Source organism: Triturus cristatus, chromosome 2_2 (genome assembly GCF_964204655.1).
Source record: "Triturus cristatus chromosome 2_2, aTriCri1.1, whole genome shotgun sequence".
Taxonomy (NCBI): Eukaryota; Metazoa; Chordata; class Amphibia; order Caudata; family Salamandridae; genus Triturus; species Triturus cristatus.
The window spans coordinates 1,215,873,534-1,215,897,606 of record NC_140582.1 but is presented as its reverse complement, the minus strand read 5'-3'; positions in this window follow the sequence as shown (position 1 = coordinate 1,215,897,606).

Genomic DNA, 24,073 nt, shown 5'->3' with positions numbered 1-24,073 from the left:
CCAATTGCCAACTCGTCCATAAAGGACTTGAAATACAACAATTTGGTGTGTGTCAGACTAACTTTAGAAGCAGACTCAGGCGCAACTTTAAAATAAAAGGATGCCGGATTTGACACACTAAAATCAGAAAAATAAGTGAATTTTTCCACTAACGTGGCAGAGCTGCCCATCCTAGGGGCGGGGCAGTGTTCCCATTGTGTATAATTTACAAAATTTCTAAACGTATTTGCTTTGTTTAGGAAATGCGTGCCATAATGTTGATAACAATATTGCTCATCATAATTAGCAGTATCTAAATACAAATCCTCAGCATCAAATGCAGCATAATATTTCAAATCAGAAAACAGTGCTTCTATGGCTTGAACATCCCAATCATCTGAGTGAATGTTCTGCTTAACGACATCACCCATGGAAACACGAAATACATTTGGCACATTAATCACTTCAGTGGGGCCATGAATTTGAAATTTAACGGCATCCCAAGCGATCCCATCACGTACAGGCCAGGCAGTAATGTTCACAAAAGTCTGGTCCCTTTTCATAATGTGAGATGAGGAGTGGGGGGCCAAAGTTCCATCAATTAGTCGAATAGTAGACCTTTCATTCAGGTAGTGTCCATTGATAAGTCTAAAAAATACTACCACAAAGCCAATGGACATAAACAAAAAAACACATATGAGCACCAGCCAAATGTAAGTCCAAGGGGGTATTAAAAAATGTCTTTTGAACCAAGCCACAAAAATCGAAACCTTGGACGGGGCAATGGAAGTCATTGAGGGAGAATCAAAAGAGTCTTGTGAGAGGGCAACTGTGGTGGATTGTAAAACAGGCAAGGTAACATCCGCAGGATAAGCATACTCCACTTCTTCAAGCACACCACCAGGTCTTTGTGGCAACAAGGGACCAGTAACGGCATGCATCTCGATGGCAACATCAGGAATGGTCTCAGAGGCTTGGGCCACAACAGAATTTCTCAGCATCGAAGGGCAGGAAACCGCCGGAGTCATACTAAGAAGAATCGGCCACTCGTTGTAGTTTGACATTGTCAATCGAAATGTACCTGTTATCCTTTCGACCAGGAAGTGGAGGTAAGATGACTGTTCTAGTACCCTGCACTCCAAGCACTGGAACTGGTGCACGATATGAGGGGCCGAACGCCTTCTTGTTCTCCACCTTCTCACGGACCAGATCACCAACTCGAGGCAGCCAGCCGACTACCGGAATCTGAAGTTCAGCATCAGATGAGAGGGGACGTGTTCCTTCGCTAGACTGTCTCTGGCTTCTTGAAGATTCTGCAAGACAGCACAGTGTTCATCTACGTCAAAGGGTGCGGCTGACGCCGCCATGTCTAGACCATCAAGGTCTGGAACAAACATTCGAACACCAAAGAGCATCATGTATGGGGTCCGCCCAACCAGAGACTTTCTAGGGAGATTATTAAGTGCAGGTTGCACGTCATACAAGTGGGCTAGCCAGTTCCGGCCAGTACCCAAAACTCTGGCTGTCAAAGATTGCTTTAAGTCACAGTTTATTCGCTCCACTACACTATTACCCTCAGGCCGGTATGGAGACGAAAATTTGACTTGGACCCCCAAATTTCTCATGGCCTCTTTGTACGCCTTAGAGGCGAACGCCGGGCCCTGATCAGAATGAAAGGTACCACATGCAAAACTCCCAACAAAGATACGCAAATATTTTATGACAGTGCGAGAATCAGCACTCCTTTGTGGCCACACCCACAGAAAACATGTGCACGAATCAACTGCAACCAAGATGTATTTGAACGCAGTATCAGAGGTAAAAGGACCGCAGTGATCTAAATAAACACAACCCAATGGTTTATTAGATATGTACAACTGAGTTTGTGGTGGGCGCGCCGCAGTTGAAGGTTTAATCTGCTGGCAAATTTCGCAATGAAGAACATAAGCTCTGGCTTGTTTGTACAAACCGCACCACCAGTAACGTTGTTGTAGCAGAGATACAGTAGCCGCAACGCCGGCATGCGCAGACGCCATGCCCTCTTGGGCTGCTAATATCAAAGAAGGTCTGCAGTCCGCGTTGGGAATCAATCTGTCACCAACGTCATTAATCCTCACTAATGGGACTTTATCAGGACTTAAGCGATAATGGTAACGAGCAGGGAAACCTCTCGGTGGCTTCGTTCCCTGCTCCGTAGCAGCAATAGCTGCCAAGATGTCATCATCGATCTTACTTTTGGATCTTGTAACTGCTGCTACTAAATATGTCGCCACTGCTGTTTTTGCTGCCTCGTCAGCTAAGCTGTTGCCGACAGCATGGACACCAACTCGTTGGTGACCAAGAGTGTGAATTACATTCACGAGGGGCAGACGTTCTTTAAGATCTGCCACTCAAACCCAAAGCAGTTTATGCTTAAAAGTGCTACCTTTGGAGTCATGGTAGTCATTCTGAGACCAAAAATGTAGATTGTCGTTGTAAGATTGAGCACAATAAAAGGAGTCACTCACTATAAGTGTAGTGACTCGGGGATCAGCAAACTCCAGTGCAAGCACCAGAGCACGAAGCTCCGCCAACTGAGCGGTACAATCACCCAATGACTGCGTATGCACGACATCGGACTGGAAGTCACCATTTACGAAAGTACCGACTACAATTGCGTAAGCCGCTGAATAGGCGTGCTTTGATCCAGTTGCGGGTTGCGCAGAACCGTCAGTGTATATGACACAATGGTAATCCTCGAGCGGGCGCAAGGACAGAGGAGCCGGATGAACAAATTCATATTGCAAAAACCCCTGAGTCTGAAGTGCCGCGTCAAAGATAAAAGTGACGTCCGGCGAGGTCAAGGAAGTGGCCCATTGTATCCACCTTGGATGCAAAGCTTTAGAATTCGGTACACTCGCTTTTGTCACCGCCTCAAGGGCAGGATAGGGTGTTACCACCAACATGCGTTTTCCCTGCGACAGCGCTCGTTCTTTCAGAATCGCCATCTGCACTGCTGTCAGACTCAGAACCTTCTCGACAGCGGAAAAACGCAGTTCAGCTGAAGTGTACAAGTGAGATTTGTAAGCAATGGGGACGGTGTCACCCTCATTGAACGTTAAGTATGTGAAACCAACTGCGCCGGGCACTATTCTTATGACCAGGTTAGTGTGGTTATCACGTGAATGCTCTGGCAGCCAACAAGATTTGGAAAAAGTAGGTTGTACCAAGGCATAAAGCGGCTTGATACGCTGGGCATAATCCGGGATGTAAGTTCGACCAAAATTCAGAAAACCCAGCAGGGATTGTAATTTCTTCAGTGAAGTAGGAGCACGGAGGCATGCGCACTTCTCTAGAAAGTGCGGAGCCAATCCTCGACCTTCATTGTTGAGTTCGTACCCCAAGAACAACACTGTATATTCCGCAATGTGGGACTTCGCAAAGTTGAATTTGTAACCGAAGTCTGCAAACAAAACAATAATGCGATCAACGAGCCGGAGAAGCGGGTCCAACTCGTCATCTGTGAGATTAATGTCATCTACATATGAGTACGCATCTGGGTCTATGCCCTCTAAGAGGGAGACCACGCGAGCGGCAAAGACACCTGGGCTGTTTTTATAGCCCATTGGCAATCTTTTGAATTGTTTTTGTTTGCCACCAGAGGTGAACGCCGTCCACTCACTACTAAGAGAGGATAGGTTATGGCTGTAAAAGCCATTGGAAATGTCAAGTGTGGTTTTAAACCTTTTTCTCATGAGACTATCGACGAGAGCCGAACTATGGGTGTCCTGTACTGCACAATGAGAGTTTAAGTGCCGGTAATCCAAAACTAGGCGGTACGACCCATCAGGCTTCGTCACAGTAAATAAGGGATTATTCATAGGTTACACACATGTTTCGATTACTCCCTGATATTCCAATTGTTCAAGGATTGACGCGACGTGAGGTCTAGCTTCACTACGCATGGGGTATTGGGGTTGTGGTTGGGGCGTAGTCCGCAACGGAATCTCATGGCCGGGAGACAATTTATCCCAGCCAACCTGATTTCGATATAACGCAGGCGCTTGCACCTGAGCCCATTCCCCGGCGTACTTTTTAGCTAGGACCTTAGGCACAGTGTGCGCAAAGGATGGGAGGATCACCTCCTCCCCTCTAGGAGCATCTAAAACGAAAGGCGGCGGCCAATCTGCCTCCGCCAATAGAATATCATAGGTAGTGGTCAGATTATCCCAAAACACCCCTTGAATTGTACGTTGTATGTCACCCTCTATTTGAAGGACAATATTATATAGTCTATCAGGGGGAGACACCCGAGTGTCAGCAGTTTCAATATTCATGAATATATCAGTTGCTGTCGCCACCAGATATAGACGCAGTGCTTGTCGCACTACTGTAACTTCCGCCGCGCTGTCTAGCAGCGTTAGCGCCCATGTCAGGTTCTGAAGCTGCGTCCGTACCATCTGAGGCATACCTCGCTGTCAGTGCAGCAACTTTCTTCTTCTGAAACGGGGGTCTTTGACGTGCAGAGTCCTCTTGCTTGCCTTTGCCATCAGTCTGTCGGGATTGCTGACGTGCTTGCGGTGCACCCCTACTTTTGCCAGCGCCTCCGCCACCGGACTGTGAAGCCGATGTTTCCTGTGAAGAACGAGGTGAGCGTTGTTCAGAAACCTGAAATCGATCAGGTGACTTAATAGTAGCACGATCGCGCAGATCATAAGTGCGTTCACTACCTGACTGTACTGGAGAGGCAGGACGAGACCCCTGTTTCTGTTGCTGTTTCTCCTGTTTTTTCGCCCGCCAACTTTGTTTTGGACAATTAGGGCGTTCGTCCTTACCAGACGAGTTTGCCTTTGTCTGCTGCACTAAATCAGGATTCTTCACAGTCGGCTTAACACCTAAAGCGCTACGACCAACTTGTTTATAGGCGTTCGCGATAATTTTCGCGAATTCCCTCGGCTTGTCGTCTTTGTCCACTGCTTCTAATTTATCAAGCATCTGGAACTGCATAGCATCTCCTTTGAGGTTGCCCAGTATCATGGTAGCAACCACATCAAAGACTCCAACAAGCCGCATACCCAATTCAACAGCAGCCTCCGCACCATGATTCTCCTGAACACGTTTTATAACGGAGGGCAGTACCGACAGAGACGGAGTGCCAAAGCACTTCGAGTATGTCGCTGCAAAGACCTTACCCCAGTTCTCGCAATCGGCCATATCTGGGACTAAGTCTTTCGGCAAAGTAATGGTAAGGATCCTGTGTTTCTCCACAGGAGTCGTATGCGGATAAACCGCTTCCAACTGGTCAAATTTCTCAGCAAGCCAATAAGGGAAATCATCCCTATTTTGGGGTCGCTTGCCGACAACCGAATTAACAATAACAGGACTAATCACCACCGCGTGGTGGTCCGTCTGATGCCCCGCAACAGCAGTAGCGACCACCTGCACGTTGCGTGACACGTACTGCACTAAAGCCCTATGTACTGTAATAAGGGCTGTGTGAAGCACACGCAACTCAGCCACGACACCTGTAGATAGCGGGGATGAGGCATAAATCCGGCTAGTACCGGCCAAGTGGCCCCTGCAATCGACAAAGGGCCCATTCTCGCTGGTACAACCGCATGGGGAAGGGCGCCATTAAACCAAATGCTATGCTGCCAGGCAGAAATAGGACTTTCCTGAGTCCTATAAGGCGTATAGTTGGCTGGTAGCTGCGTGGCAGTATAGGTGTGGAACGTGTCATCGTCCTCACTCACCGCCGGCAAAGTAACCCAAGAGTAGAACAACTCAAACGGGAACAACGCATATGCACTTACCACAAAAATCACAGCCATACCATCGTCCGGCACCCCATACTGCGCCAGATGACGTTTCAGGGGTGCCCGGCTATGAGCCGGAATATCGACCGCCATTAGGACACAAACAGTAAATCTACAGTATATCAGTAGCACTAGGGTTCAAATTAAATAACCTTTTTAATGATCAAGCTTGAAGGAACCTATTTAGTCAAAACACAGGTAGGTTAAACCATCACTCCCGTTATCCGGAAACCAGAGTGAGGGCTTTGTGGACTAATACAAGCACTACTAAGGCGTCTCAAATCAATTGACCAAACGTTAGGTGCGCCATGTTGCAGGGATTCTGCTTATGCGCAGAACTATGCGCAGGAACCCAGGCCCTCAGTGAATTGCGGTGTACCAAAAACCCACCTCAGAACCCCTTATCCGGCCAGCATCAGTGTCCCATTCGTTATCCGAGGTTTAGCTCGGCGGTCCCAATGTATAGACAACCCAGAACAAGCGACTAAGTATATTTCTCAGGAATGGTGGGAATCAGAAATACCTTTTCGTAATTATTCTCGTACCAGTCCACAACAGAATAAACAGAGACACGGTAAAAAGTTTAAAGAGTTTATTTTATAAACCTCGTGTCCTAAGATGCAGCAGTTTGGCTAACATTAGCAGACAAACGATTAAAATCAAAACCATCAGCATAGTTACAATACTATAGAAAATGAAAGGAGTAATCATGCTAAAATGACAGTGGATCTAAGCCACCTTCCTTTCTCTAACACACTAATAGTATTATTAGACTAATAGAAGGTCTCTAGGCTTGAATGGGGAACCCCATACCGTAAAGATCAGCTCAGAGAGTTCACATCGCAGGATCAGCTATGCTCTGCTCCTAGGAACGCTCTTCTTCCGAATGTAATGAAAACATGTAACACTGCAATATTAAAAGCACTCGACTTTCAGGTATTTGCAGCTGTGTGCGTGTTATGGCTAAACTAGTGGGCCGATCAACCTGAACTCAACAACATGCACCGTCTAGCGACCCAGACTGTTTCTTTACACGGTGTACAGACCAAGGTCGCTGCTCACTGTTTGGGATGTTAACAACAGACAGTTCTCATGTGAAGCAAAGTCGAGTAAGCATTTCTCAATTTAATAACATGTGACAACAGTGTCGTGTGCAAAAGCAGCAAAAGCGGCAAGATGGCTTTCTAACATCTAACGCGGTTATGCTAACTTAGCATTGTACATATGTAACGATCTTCACTACACTACTCACTCTACTACTCACTCTCTAGTACTCTCTACTACTCACTCTCTACTACTCCCTCTCTACTACAAACTCGCTACTACTCACTCTCTACTACTCACTCTACTGCTCACTCTCTACTACTCTCTCTCTACTACTCACTCTTTACTACTCAATACTACTCACTCTCTACTACTCTACCTCTCTCTACTACACACTCTACTCACTTTCTACTACTCACTCTCTACTACTCTCTCTAGTACTCACTCTCTACTACTTACTCTCTACTACTCTCTACTACTCACTCTCTATCTATCTAAAAATTGTCTACTACTCAGTCTCTACTACTCACTCTCTACTCACTCTACTACTCACTCTCTACTACTCTACTACTATCTACTACTCTCTACTACTCACTCTCTACTACTCACTCTCCACTACTCACTCTCTACTACTCAATCTCTAATACTCTACTATCTACTACTCTCTCTCTACTACTCTCTCTCTACTACTCTCTCTCTACTACTCTCTACTACTTTCTACTACTCACTCTACTACTCACTCTCTACTACTCTACTACTTTCTCTCTACTACTCTCTCTCTACTACTCTCTACTACTCTCTCTCTACTACTCTACTACTCACTCTCTACTACTCACTCTACTACTCACTCTCTACTACTCACTCTCTACTACTCACTCTCTACTACTCTCTCTACTGCTCTCTCTACTGCTCTCTCTACTACTCACTCTCTACTACTCACTCTGCTACTCTACTACTCACTCTCTACTACTCACTCTCTACTACTCACTCTCTACTACTCACTCTTTACTACTACTCACTATCTACTCACTGTCTACTACTCACTCTCTACTCACTCTCTACTACTCACTCTCTACTACTTTACTCGTCTCTACTACTCACTCTCCACTACTCACTCTCCACTACTCACTCTCCACTACTCAATCTCTACTACTCTACTACTATCTACTACTGGCTCTCTACTACTCTCTCTCTACCACTCTCTACTACTCACTCTCTACTACTCACTCTCTACTACTCACTCTCTACTATTCTACTACTCTCTACGACTCACTCTCTCCTACTCTCTAATCTCTACTACTCACTCTCTACTACTCACTCTCTACTACTCACTCTCTACTACTCTAGTTACTCTCTACTACTCTCTCTACTACTCTCTACTACTTACTCTCTACTACTCACTCTCTACTACTCTCTACCATTCTCTCTCTACTACTCACTCTCTACTACTCACTCTCTACTACTCTACTTACTCTCTACTACTCTCTCTCTACTTCTCTCTACTACTCACTCTCTACAACTCTCTACTATTCTCTCTCTACTACTCTCTCCTACTCTCTGTCTACTGCTCACTCTCTACTACTCTACTTACACTCTACTACTCTCTCTACTACTCTCTACTACTCACTCTCTACTACTCACTCTCTACTACGCACTCTCTACTACTCTACTACTCTCTACTATTCTCTCTCTACTACTCACTCTCTACTACTCACTCTCTACTGCTCTCTCTACTACTTTCTCTCTACTACTCACTCTCTACTACTCTCTACTACTCACTCTCTACTATTCACTCTCTACTACTCTCTGTACTACTTTCTCTCTACTACTCACTCTCTACTACTCTCTACCACTCCCTACTACTCTCTACTACTCACTGTCTATTACTAACTCTCTACTTCTCTACTTACTCTCTACTACACTCTCTACTACTCACTCTCTACTACTCTACTACTCTCTACTATTCTCTCTCTACTACTCACTCTACTACTATCTCTCTTCCTCTCTCTACTACTCACTCTCTACTGCTCTCAAATACTCACTCTCTACTACTCACTCTACTACTCTCTCTCTACTACTCACTCTCTACTACTCTCTACTACTCACTCACTACTACTCACTCTCTACAACTCACTCTCTACTACTCTCTCTCTACTACTCTCTACTCCTTGCTCTCTACTACTCACTCTACTACTCACTCTCTAGTACTCTCTACTACTCACTCTCTACTACTCCATCTCTATTACACACTCTTTAACACTCTCTACTACTCACTCTCTACTACTCACTCTCTACTACTCACTCTCTACTACTCACTCTTTACTACTCAATACTACTCACTCTCTACTACTCTCTACTACTCACTCTACTCACTTTCTACTACTCACTCTCTACTACTCTCTACTACTCTCTCTAGTACTCACTCTCTACTACTTACTCTCTACTACTCACTCTCTATCTATCTACTAACTGTCTACTACTCACTCTCTACTACTCGCTCTCTACTCACTCTACTACTCACTCTCTACTACTCTACTACTATCTTCTACTCTCTACTACTCACTCTCTACTACTCACTCTCCACTACTCACTCTCTACTACTCAATCTCTGCTACTCTACTATCTACTACTCTCTCTACTACTCTCTCTCTACTCCTCTCTACTACTTTCTACTACTCACTCTACTACTCACTCTCTACTACTCTACTACTTTCTCTCTACTACTCTCTACTACTCTCTCTCTACTACTCTACTACTCACTCTCTACTACTCACTCTACTACTCACTCTCTACTACTCACTCTACTACTCACTCTCTACTACTCACTCTCTACTACTCACTCTCTACTGCTCTCTCTCTACTACTCTCTACTACTCACTCTGCTACTCTACTACTCACTCTCTACTACTCACTCTCTACTACTCTCTACTACTCACTCTCTACTACTGCTACTCACTATCTACTCACTGTCTACTACTCACTCTCTACTCACTCTCTACTACTCACTCTACTACTCTACTCGTCTCTACTACTCACTCTCTACTACTCACTCTCCACTACTCAATCTTTACTACTCTACTACTATCTACTACTGGCTCTCTACTACTCTCTCTCTACCACTCTCTACTACTCACTCTCTACTACTCACTCTCTACTATTCTACTACTCTCCATGACTCACTCTCTCCTACTCTCTACTCTACTACTCACTCTCTACTACTCACGCTCTACTCACTCTCTACTACTCACTCTCTACTACTCTAGTTACTCTCTACTACTCTCTCTCTACTACTCTCTACTACTTACTCTATACTACTCACTCTCTACTACTCTACTTACTCTCTACTATTCTCTCTCTACTACTCTCTACTACTCACTGTCTACTACTCACTCTCTACTACTCTACTTACTCTCTACTACTCTCTCTACTACTCACTCTCTACTACTCACTCTACTACTCTACTGCTCTCTACTATTCTCTCTCTACTACTCACTCTCTACTACTCACTCTCTACTGCTCTCAAATACTCACTCTCTACTATACACTCTCTACTACTCTCTCTACTACTTTCTCTCTACTACTCACTCTCTACTACTCTCTACTACTCACTCGCTACTACTCACTCTCTACCACTCACTCTCTACTACTCTCTTTCTACTACTCTCTACTACTTGCTCTCTACTACTCACTCTACTACTCACTCTCTAGTACTCTCTACTACTCACTCTCTACTACTTTACTACTACTCTACTATACACTCTCTACTATTCACTTTCTACTACTCCCTCTACTACTCACTCTCTATTACACACTCTTTAATACTCTCTACTACTCAATCTCTACTACTCACTCTCTACTACTCACTCTCTACTGCTCTTCTAGTCTCTCTCTACTACTCACTCTTTACTACTCAATACTACTCACTCTCTACTACTCTACTACTCTCTACTACTCCCTCTACTCACATTCTACTACTCACTCTCTACTACTCTCTACTACTCACTCTCTATCTATTAACTGTCTACTACTCACTCTCTACTACTCACTCTCTACTCACTCTAATACTCACTCTCTACTACTCACTCACCACTACTCACTCTCTACTTCTCAATCTCGACTACTGTACTATCTACTACTCTCTCTCTACTACTCTCTCTCTATCACTCTCTACTACTCTCTACTACTCACTCTATACTACTCTCTACTACTACTCACTATCTACTGTCTACTACTCACTCTCTACTACTCACACTCTACTCACTCTCTACTCGCTCTCTACTACTCACTCTCTACTACTCTACTACTATCTACTACTCTCTACTACTCACTCTACTACTCACTCTCCACTACTCACTCTCTACTACTCAATCTCTACTACTCTACTATCTACTAGTCTCTCTCTACTACTCTCTACTACTCTCTACTACTCACTCTACTACTCACTCTCTACTACTCTACTACTTTCTCTCTACTAATCTCTCTACTAATCTCTCTACTACTCTCTCTCTACTACTCTACTACTCACTCTCTACTACTCACTCCACTATTCACTCTCTACTAATCACTCTCTACTACTCTCTCTACTACTCTCTCTCTACTACTCACTCTCTACTACTCTCTGCTACTCACTCTCTACTACTCTCTACTACTCAACTACTCACTGTCTACTACTCACTCTCTACTACTCACTCTCTACTACTCTCTACTACTCACTCCCTACTACTATCTACTACTACTCACTATCTACTCACTGCCTACTACTCACTCTCTACTACTCACTCTCTACTCACTCTCTACTACTCACTCTCTACTACTCTACTTCTCTCTACTACTCTCTACTACTCACTCTATACTACTCTACTTCTATCTACTACTCTCTACTACTCACTCTACTCACTTTCTACTACTCTCTCTCTCTACTACTCTCTCTCTATCACTCTCTACTACTCACTCTATACTACTCTCTACTAATACTCACTATCTACTGTCTACTACTCACTCTCTACTACTCACTCTCTACTCACTCTCTACTACACACTCTCTACTACTATCTACTACTCTCTACTCACTCTCTGCTACTCACTCTCCACTACTCACTCTCTACTACTCAATCTCTACTACTCTACTATCTACTACTCTCTCTCTACTACTCTCTCTCTACTACTCTCTCTACTGCTCACTCTCTACTACTCTACTAATTTTTCTCTACTACTCTCTCCCTACTACTCTCTACTACTCTCTCTCTACTACTCTACTACTCACTCTCTACTACTCACTCTACTATTCACTCTCTACTACTCACGCTCTACTACTCTCTCTCTACTACTCTCTCTACTACTCTCTCTCTACTACTCACTCTCTACTACTCTCTGCTATTCACTCTCTACTACTCTAAACTACTCACTCTACTACTCACTCTCTACTACTCTCTCTACTACTCACTCTCTACTACTCACTCTCCACTACTCACTCTCTACTACTCAATCTCTAATACTCTACTATCTACTACTCTCTCTCTACTACTCTCTCTCTACTACTCTCTCTCTACTACTCTCTACTACTTTCTACTACTCACTCTACTACTCACTCTCTACTACTCTACTACTTTCTCTCTACTACTCTCTCTCTACTACTCTCTACTACTCTCTCTCTACTACTCTACTACTCACTCTCTACTACTCACTCTCTACTACACTCTCTACTTCTCTCTCTCTACTACTCACTCTCTACTACTCTCTACTACTCACTCTGCTACTCTACTACTCACTCTCTACTACTCACTCTTTACTACTCACTCTCTACTACTCACTCTCTACTACTACTCACTATCTACTCACTGTCTACTACTCACTCTCTACTCACTCTCTACTACTCACTCTCTCCTACTCTCTACTACTCACTCTCTACTACTCTCTCTACTACTCACTCTCTACTACTCACTCTCCACTACTCACTCTCTACTACTCAATGTCTAATACTCTACTATCTACTACTCTCTCTCTACTACTCTCTCTCTCTACTACTCTCTCTCTACTACTCTCTACTACTTTCTACTACTCACTATACTACTCACTCTCTACTACTCTACTACTTTCTCTCTACTACTCTCTCTCTACTACTCTCTACTACTCTCTCTCTACTACTCTACTACTCACTCTCTACTACTCACTCTACTACTCACTCTCTACTACTCACTCTCTACTACTCACTCTCTACTACTCTCTCTACTGCTCTCTCTCTACTACTCACTCTCTACTACTCTCTACTACTCACTCTGCTACTCTACTACTCACTCTCTACTACTCACTCTCTACTACTCACTCTCTACTACTCACTCTCTACTACTACTCACTATCTACTCACTGTCTACTACTCACTCTCTACTCACTCTCTACTACTCACTCTCTACTACTTTACTCGTCTCTACTACTCACTCTCCACTACTCACTCTACTACTATCTCTCTTCCTCTCTCTACTACTCACTCTCTACTGCTCTCAAATACTCACTCTCTACTACTCACTCTACTACTCTCTCTCTACTACTCACTCTCTACTACTCTCTACTACTCACTCACTACTACTCACTCTCTACAACTCACTCTCTACTACTCTCTCTCTACTACTCTCTACTCCTTGCTCTCTACTACTCACTCTACTACTCACTCTCTAGTACTCTCTACTACTCACTCTCTACTACTCCATCTCTATTACACACTCTTTAACACTCTCTACTACTCACTCTCTACTACTCACTCTCTACTACTCACTCTCTACTACTCACTCTTTACTACTCAATACTACTCACTCTCTACTACTCTCTACTACTCACTCTACTCACTTTCTACTACTCACTCTCTACTACTCTCTACTACTCTCTCTAGTACTCACTCTCTACTACTTACTCTCTACTACTCACTCTCTATCTATCTACTAACTGTCTACTACTCTCTACTACTCGCTCTCTACTCACTCTACTACTCACTCTCTACTACTCTACTACTATCTTCTACTCTCTACTACTCACTCTCTACTACTCACTCTCCACTACTCACTCTCTACTACTCAATCTCTGCTACTCTACTATCTACTACTCTCTCTACTACTCTCTCTCTACTCCTCTCTACTACTTTCTACTACTCACTCTACTACTCACTCTCTACTACTCTACTACTTTCTCTCTACTACTCTCTACTACTCTCTCTCTACTACTCTACTACTCACTCTCTACTACTCACTCTACTACTCACTCTCTACTACTCACTCTACTACTCACTCTCTACTACTCACTCTCTACTGCTCTCTCTCTACTACTCTCTACTACTCACTCTGCTACTCTACTACTCACTCTCTACTACTCACTCTCTACTACTCACTCTCTACTACTCTCTACTACTCACTCTCTACTACTGCTACTCACTATCTACTCACTGTCTACTACTCACTCTCTACTCACTCTCTACTACTCACTCTACTACTCTACTCGTCTCTACTACTCACTCTCTACTACTCACTCTCCACTACTCAATCTTTACTACTCTACTACTATCTACTACTGGCTCTCTACTACTCTCTCTCTACCACTCTCTACTACTCACTCTCTACTACTCACTCTCTACTATTCTACTACTCTCTACGACTCACTCTCTCCTACTCTCTACTCTACTACTCACTCTCTACTACTCACTCTCTACTCACTCTCTACTACTCACTCTCTACTACTCTAGTTACTCTCTACTACTCTCTCTCTACTACTCTCTACTACTTACTCTATACTACTCACTCTCTACTACTCTACTTACTCTCTACTATTCTCTCTCTACTACTCTCTACTACTCACTGTGTACTACTCACTCTCTACTACTCTACTTACTCTCTACTACTCTCTCTACTACTCACTCTCTACTACTCACTCTACTACTCTACTGCTCTCTACTATTCTCTCTCTACTACTCACTCTCTACTACTCACTCTCTACTGCTCTCAAATACTCACTCTCTACTATACACTCTCTACTACTCTCTCTACTACTTTCTCTCTACTACTCACTCTCTACTACTCTCTACTACTCACTCGCTACTACTCACTCTCTACCACTCACTCTCTACTACTCTCTTTCTACTACTCTCTACTACTTGCTCTCTACTACTCACTCTACTACTCACTCTCTAGTACTCTCTACTACTCACTCTCTACTACTTTACTACTACTCTACTATACACTCTCTACTATTCACTTTCTACTACTCCCTCTACTACTCACTCTCTATTACACACTCTTTAATACTCTCTACTACTCAATCTCTACTACTCACTCTCTACTACTCACTCTCTACTGCTCTTCTAGTCTCTCTCTACTACTCACTCTTTACTACTCAATACTACTCACTCTCTACTACTCTACTACTCTCTACTACTCCCTCTACTCACATTCTACTACTCACTCTCTACTACTCTCTACTACTCACTCTCTATCTATTAACTGTCTACTACTCACTCACCACTACTCACTCTCTACTTCTCAATCTCGACTACTGTACTATCTACTACTCTCTCTCTACTACTCTCTCTCTATCACTCTCTACTACTCTCTACTACTCACTCTATACTACTCTCTACTACTACTCACTATCTACTGTCTACTACTCACTCTCTACTACTCACACTCTACTCACTCTCTACTCGCTCTCTACTACTCACTCTCTACTACTCTACTACTATCTACTACTCTCTACTACTCACTCTACTACTCACTCTCCACTACTCACTCTCTACTACTCAATCTCTACTACTCTACTATCTACTAGTCTCTCTCTACTACTCTCTACTACTCTCTACTACTCACTCTACTACTCACTCGCTACTACTCTACCACTTTCTCTCTACTAATCTCTCTACTAATCTCTCTACTACTCTCTCTCTACTACTCTACTACTCACTCTCTACTACTCACTCCACTATTCACTCTCTACTAATCACTCTCTACTACTCTCTCTACTACTCTCTCTCTACTACTCACTCTCTACTACTCTCTGCTACTCACTCTCTACTACTCTCTACTACTCAACTACTCACTGTCTACTACTCACTCTCTACTACTCACTCTCTACTACTCTCTACTACTCACTCCCTACTACTATCTACTACTACTCACTATCTACTCACTGCCTACTACTCACTCTCTACTACTCACTCTCTACTCACTCTCTACTACTCACTCTCTACTACTCTACTTCTATCTACTACTCTCTACTACTCACTCTACTCACTTTCTACTACTCTCTCTCTCTACTACTCTCTCTCTATCACTCTCTACTACTCACTCTATACTACTCTCTACTAATACTCACTATCTACTGTCTACTACTCACTCTCTACTACTCACTCTCTACTCACTCTCTACTACACACTCTCTACTACTATCTACTACTCTCTACTCACTCTCTACTACTCACTCTCCACTACTCACTCTCTACTACTCAATCTCTACTACTCTACTATCTACTACTCTCTCTCTACTACTCTCTCTCTACTACTCTCTCTACTGCTCACTCTCTACTACTCTACTAATTTTTCTCTACTACTCTCTCCCTACTACTCTCTACTACTCTCTCTCTACTACTCTACTACTCACTCTCTACTACTCACTCTACTATTCACTCTCTACTACTCACGCTCTACTACTCTCTCTCTACTACTCTCTCTACTACTCTCTCTCTACTACTCACTCTCTACTACTCTCTGCTATTCACTCTCTACTACTCTAAACTACTCACTCTACTACGCACTCTCTACTACTCTCTCTACTACTCACTCTCTACTACTCACTCTCCACTACTCACTCTCTACTACTCAATCTCTAATACTCTACTATCTACTACTCTCTCTCTACTACTCTCTCTCTACTACTCTCTCTCTACTACTCTCTCTCTACTACTCTCTACTACTTTCTACTACTCACTCTACTACTCACTCTCTACTACTCTACTACTTTCTCTCTACTACTCTCTCTCTACTACTCTCTACTACTCTCTCTCTACTACTCTACTACTCACTCTCTACTACTCACTCTACTACTCACTCTCTACTACTCACTCTCTACTACTCACTCTCTACTACACTCTCTACTGCTCTCTCTCTACTACTCACTCTCTACTACTCTCTACTAGTCACTCTGCTACTCTACTACTCACTCTCTACTACTCACTCTTTACTACTCACTCTCTACTACTCACTCTCTACTACTACTCACTATCTACTCACTGTCTACTACTCACTCTCTACTCACTCTCTACTACTCACTCTCTCCTACTCTCTACTACTCACTCTCTACTACTCTCTCTACTACTCACTCTCTACTACTCACTCTCCACTACTCACTCTCTACTACTCAATCTCTAATACTCTACTATCTACTACTCTCTCTCTACTACTCTCTCTCTCTACTACTCTCTCTCTACTACTCTCTACTACTTTCTACTACTCACTCTACTACTCACTCTCTACTACTCTACTACTTTCTCTCTACTACTCTCTCTCTACTACTCTCTACTACTCTCTCTCTACTACTCTACTACTCACTCTCTACTACTCACTCTACTACTCACTCTCTACTACTCACTCTCTACTACTCACTCTCTACTACTCTCTCTACTGCTCTCTCTCTACTACTCACTCTCTACTACTCTCTACTACTCACTCTGCTACTCTACTACTCACTCTCTACTACTCACTCTCTACTACTCACTCTCTACTACTACTCACTATCTACTCACTGTCTACTACTCACTCTCTACTCACTCTCTACTACTCACTCTCTACTACTTTACTCGTCTCTACTACTCACTCTCCACTACTCACTCTCCACTACTCACTCTCCACTACTCAATCTCCACTACTCAATCTCTACTACTCTACTACTATCTACTACTGGCTCTCTACTACTCTCTCTCTACCACTCTCTACTACTCACTCTCTACTACTCATTCTCTACTACTCACTCTCTACTATTCTACTACTCTCTACGACTCACTCTCTCCTACTCTCTAATCTCTACTACTCACTCTCTACTACTCACTCTCTACTACTCTAGTTACTCTCTACTACTCTCTCTACTACTCTCTACTACTTACTCTCTACTACTCACTCTCTACTACTCTCTGCCATTCTCTCTCTACTACTCACTCTCTACTACTCACTCTCTACTACTCTACTTACTCTCTACTACTCTCTCTCTACTACTCTCTACTACTCACTCTCTACAACTCTCTACTATTCTCTCTCTACTACTCTCTCCTACTCTCTGTCTACTGCTCACTCTCTACTTCTCTACTCACTCTCTACTACTCACTCTCTCCTACTCTCTACTACTCACTCTCTACTACTCTCTCTACTACTCACTCTCTACTCCTCACTCTCCACTACTCACTCTCTACTACTCAATCTCTAATACTCTACTATCTACTACTCTCTCTCTACTACTCTCTCTCTACTACTCTCTACTACTTTCTACTACTCACTCTACTACTCACTCTCTACTACTCTACTACTTTCTCTCTACTACTCTCTCTCTACTACTCTCTACTACTCTCTCTCTACTACTCTACTACTCACTCTCTACTACTCACTCTACTACTCACTCTCTACTACTCACTCTCTACTACTCACTCTCTACTACTCTCTCTACTGCTCTCTCTCTACTACTCACTCTCTACTACTCTCTACTACTCACTCTGCTACTCTACTACTCACTCTCTACTACTCACTCTCTACTACTCACTCTCTACTACTCACTCTCTACTACTACTCACTATCTACTCACTGTCTACTACTCACTCTCTACTCACTCTCTACTACTCACTCTCTACTACTTACTCGTCTCTACTACTCACTCTCCACTACTCACTCTCCACTACTCACTCTCCACTACTCAATCTCCACTACTCAATCTCTACTACTCTACTACTATCTACTACTGGCTCTCTACTACTCTCTCTCTACCACTCTCTACTACTCACTCTCTACTACTCACTCTCTACTACTCACTCTCTACTATTCTACTACTCTCTACGACTCACTCTCTCCTACTCTCTAATCTCTACTACTCACTCTCTACTACTCACTCTCTACTACTCACTCTCTACTACTCACTCTCTACTACTCTAGTTACTCTCTACTACTCTCTGCCATTCTCTCTCTACTACTCACTCTCTACTACTCTCTGCCATTCTCTCTCTACTACAAACTCTCTACTACTCACTCTCTACTACTCTACTTACTCTCTACTACTCTCTCTCTACTACTCTCTACTACTCACTCTCTACAACTCTCTACTATTCTCTCTCTACTACTCTCTCCTACTCTCTGTCTACTGCTCACTCTCTACTACTCTACTCACTCTCTACTACTCTCTCTACTACTCTCTACTACTCACTCTCTACTACTCACTCTATACTACTCACTCTCTACTACTCTACTACTCTCTACTATTCTCTCTCTACTACTCACTCTCTACAACTCACTCTCTACTGCTCTCTCTACTACTTTCTCTCTACTACTCACTCTCTACTACTCTCTACTACTCACTCTCTACTATTCACTCTCTACTACTCCCTGTACTACTTTCTCTCTACTACTCACTCTCTACTACTCTCTACCACTCTCTACTACTCACTGTCTATTACTAACTCTCTACTTCTCTACTTACTCTCTACTACACTCTCTACTACTCACTCTCTACTACTCTACTACTCTCTACTATTCTCTCTCTACTACTCACTCTACTACTATCTCTCTTCCTCTCTCTACTACTCACTCTCTACTACTCACTCTCTACTGCTCTCAAATACTCACTCTCTACTACTCTCTCTACTACTCTCTCTCTACTACTCACTCTCTACTACTCTCTACTACTCACTCACTACTACTCACTCTCTACAACTCACTCTCTACTACTCTCTCTCTACTACTCTCTACTCCTTGCTCTCTACTACTCACTCTACTACTCACTCTCTAGTACTCTCTACTACTCACTCTCTACTACTCCATCTCTATTACACACTCTTTAACACTCTCTACTACTCACTCTCTACTACTCACTCTCTTCTACTCACTCTCTACTACTCACTCTTTACTACTCAATACTACTCACTCTCTACTACTCTCTACTACTCACTCTACTCACTTTCTACTACTCACTCTCTACTACTCTCTACTACTCTCTCTAGTACTCATTCTCTACTACTTACTCTCTACTACTCACTCTCTATCTACTAACTGTCTACTACTCAATCTCTACTACTCGCTCTCTACTCACTCTACTACTCACTCTCTACTACTCTACTACTATCTTCTACTCTCTACTTCTCACTCTCTACTACTCAATCTCTGCTACTCTACTATCTACTACTCTCTCTACTACTCTCTCTCTACTACTCTCTACTACTTTCTACTACTCACTCTACTACTCACTCTCTACTACTCTACTACTTTCTCTCTACTACTCTCTACTACTCTCTCTCTACTACTCTACTACTCACTCTCTACTACTCACTCTACTACTCACTCTCTACTACTCACTCTACTACTCACTCTCTACTACTCATTCTCTACTGCTCTCTCCCTACTACTCTCTACTACTCACTCTGCTACTCTACTACTCACTCTCTACTACTCACTCTCTACTACTCACTCTCTACTACTCTCTACTACTCACTCTCTACTACTGCTACTCACTATCTACTCACTGTCTACTACTCACTCTCTACTCACTCTCTACTACTCACTCTAATACTCTACTCGTCTCTACTACTCACTCTCTACTACTCACTCTCCACTACTCAATCTTTACTACTCTACTACTATCTACTACTGGCTCTCTACTACTCTCTCTCTACCACTCTCTACTACTCACTCTCTACTACTCACTCTCTACTATTCTACTACTCTCTACGACTCACTCTCTCCTACTCTCTACTCTACTACTCACTCTCTACTACTCACTCTCTACTCACTCTCTACTACTCACTCTCTACTACTCTAGTTACTCTCTACTACTCTCTCTCTACTACTCTCTACTACTTACTCTCTACTACTCACTCTCTACTACTCTACTTACTCTCTACTATTCTCTCTCTACTACTCTCTACTACTCACTGTCTACTACTCACTCTCTACTACTCTACTTACTCTCTACTACTCTCTCTACTACTCACTCTCTACTACTCACTCTACTACTCTACTGCTCTCTACTATTCTCTCTCTACTACTCACTCTCTACTACTCACTCTCTACTGCTCTCAAATACTCACTCTCTACTATACACTCTCTACTACTCTCTCTACTACTTTCTCTCTACTACTCACTCTCTACTACTCTCTACTACTCTCTACTACTCACTCGCTACTACTCACTCTCTACCACTCACTCTCTACTGCTCTCTTTCTACTACTCTCTACTACTTGCTCTCTACTACTCACTCTACTACTCACTCTCTAGTACTCTCTACTACTCACTCTCTACTACTTTACTACTACTCTACTATACACTCTCTACTATTCACTTTCTACTACTCCCTCTACTACTCACTCTCTATTACACACACTTTAATACTCTCTACTACTCAATCTCTACTACTCACTCTCTACTACTCACTCTCTACTGCTCTTCTAGTCTCTCTCTACTACTCACTCTTTACTACTCAATACTACTCACTCTCTACTACTCTACTACTCTCTACTACTCCCTCTACTCACATTCTACTACTCACTCTCTACTACTCTCTACTACTCACTCTCTATCTATTAACTGTCTACTACTCACTCTCTACTACTCACTCTCTACTCACTCTAATACTCACTCTCTACTACTCACTCACCACTACTCACTCTCTACTTCTCAATCTCGACTACTGTACTATCTACTACTCTCTCTCTACTACTCTCTCTCTATCACTCTCTACTACTCTCTACTACTCACTCTATACTACTCTCTACTACTACTCACTATCTACTGTCTACTACTCACTCTCTACTACTCACACTCTACTCACTCTCTACTCGCTCTCTACTACTCACTCTCTACTACTCTACTACTATCTACTACTCTCTACTACTCACTCTACTACTCACTCTCCACTACTCACTCTCTACTACTCAATCTCTACTACTCTACTATCTACTAGTCTCTCTCTACTACTCTCTACTACTCTCTACTACTCACTCTACTACTCACTCTCTACTACTCTACCACTTTCTCTCTACTAATCTCTCTACTAATCTCTCTACTACTCTCTCTCTACTACTCTACTACTCACTCTCTACTACTCACTCCACTATTCACTCTCTACTAATCACTCTCTACTACTCTCTCTCTACTACTCACTCTCTACTACTCTCTGCTACTCACTCTCTACTACTCTCTACTACTCAACTACTCACTGTCTACTACTCACTCTCTACTACTCACTCTCTACTACTCTCTACTACTCACTCCCTACTACTATCTACTACTACTCACTATCTACTCACTGCCTACTACTCACTCTCTACTACTCACTCTCTACTCACTCTCTACTACTCACTCTCTACTACTCTACTTCTATCTACTACTCTCTACTACTCACTCTACTCACTTTCTACTACTCTCTCTCTCTACTACTCTCTCTCTATCACTCTCTACTACTCACTCTATACTACTCTCTACTAATACTCACTATCTACTGTCTACTACTCACTCTCTACTACTCACTCTCTACTCACTCTCTACTACACACTCTCTACTACTATCTACTACTCTCTACTCACTCTCTACTACTCACTCTCCACTACTCACTCTCTACTACTCAATCTCTACTACTCTACTATCTACTACTCTCTCTCTACTACTCTCTCTCTACTACTCTCTCTACTGCTCACTCTCTACTACTCTACTAATTTTTCTCTACTACTCTCTCCCTACTACTCTCTACTACTCTCTCTCTACTACTCTACTACTCACTCTCTACTACTCACTCTACTATTCACTCTCTACTACTCACGCTCTACTACTCTCTCTCTACTACTCTCTCTACTACTCTCTCTCTACTACTCACTCTCTACTACTCTCTGCTATTCACTCTCTACTACTCTAAACTACTCACTCTACTACGCACTCTCTACTACTCTCTCTACTACTCACTCTCTACTACTCACTCTCCACTACTCACTCTCTACTACTCAATCTCTAATACTCTACTATCTACTACTCTCTCTCTACTACTCTCTCTCTACTACTCTCTCTCTACTACTCTCTCTCTACTACTCTCTACTACTTTCTACTACTCACTCTACTACTCACTCTCTACTACTCTACTACTTTCTCTCTACTACTCTCTCTCTACTACTCTCTACTACTCTCTCTCTACTACTCTACTACTCACTCTCTACTACTCACTCTACTACTCACTCTCTACTACTCACTCTCTACTACTCACTCTCTACTACACTCTCTACTGCTCTCTCTCTACTACTCACTCTCTACTACTCTCTACTACTCACTCTGCTACTCTACTACTCACTCTCTACTACTCACTCTTTACTACTCACTCTCTACTACTCACTCTCTACTACTACTCACTATCTACTCACTGTCTACTACTCACTCTCTACTCACTCTCTACTACTCACTCTCTCCTACTCTCTACTACTCACTCTCTACTACTCTCTCTACTACTCACTCTCTACTACTCACTCTCCACTACTCACTCTCTACTACTCAATCTCTAATACTCTACTATCTACTACTCTCTCTCTACTACTCTCTCTCTCTACTACTCTCTCTCTACTACTCTCTACTACTTTCTACTACTCACTCTACTACTCACTCTCTACTACTCTACTACTTTCTCTCTACTACTCTCTCTCTACTACTCTCTACTACTCTCTCTCTACTACTCTACTACTCACTCTCTACTACTCACTCTACTACTCACTCTCTACTACTCACTCTCTACTACTCACTCTCTACTACTCTCTCTACTGCTCTCTCTCTACTACTCACTCTCTACTACTCTCTACTACTCACTCTGCTACTCTACTACTCACTCTCTACTACTCACTCTCTACTACTCACTCTCTACTACTACTCACTATCTACTCACTGTCTACTACTCACTCTCTACTCACTCTCTACTACTCACTCTCTACTACTTTACTCGTCTCTACTACTCACTCTCCACTACTCACTCTCCACTACTCACTCTCCACTACTCAATCTCCACT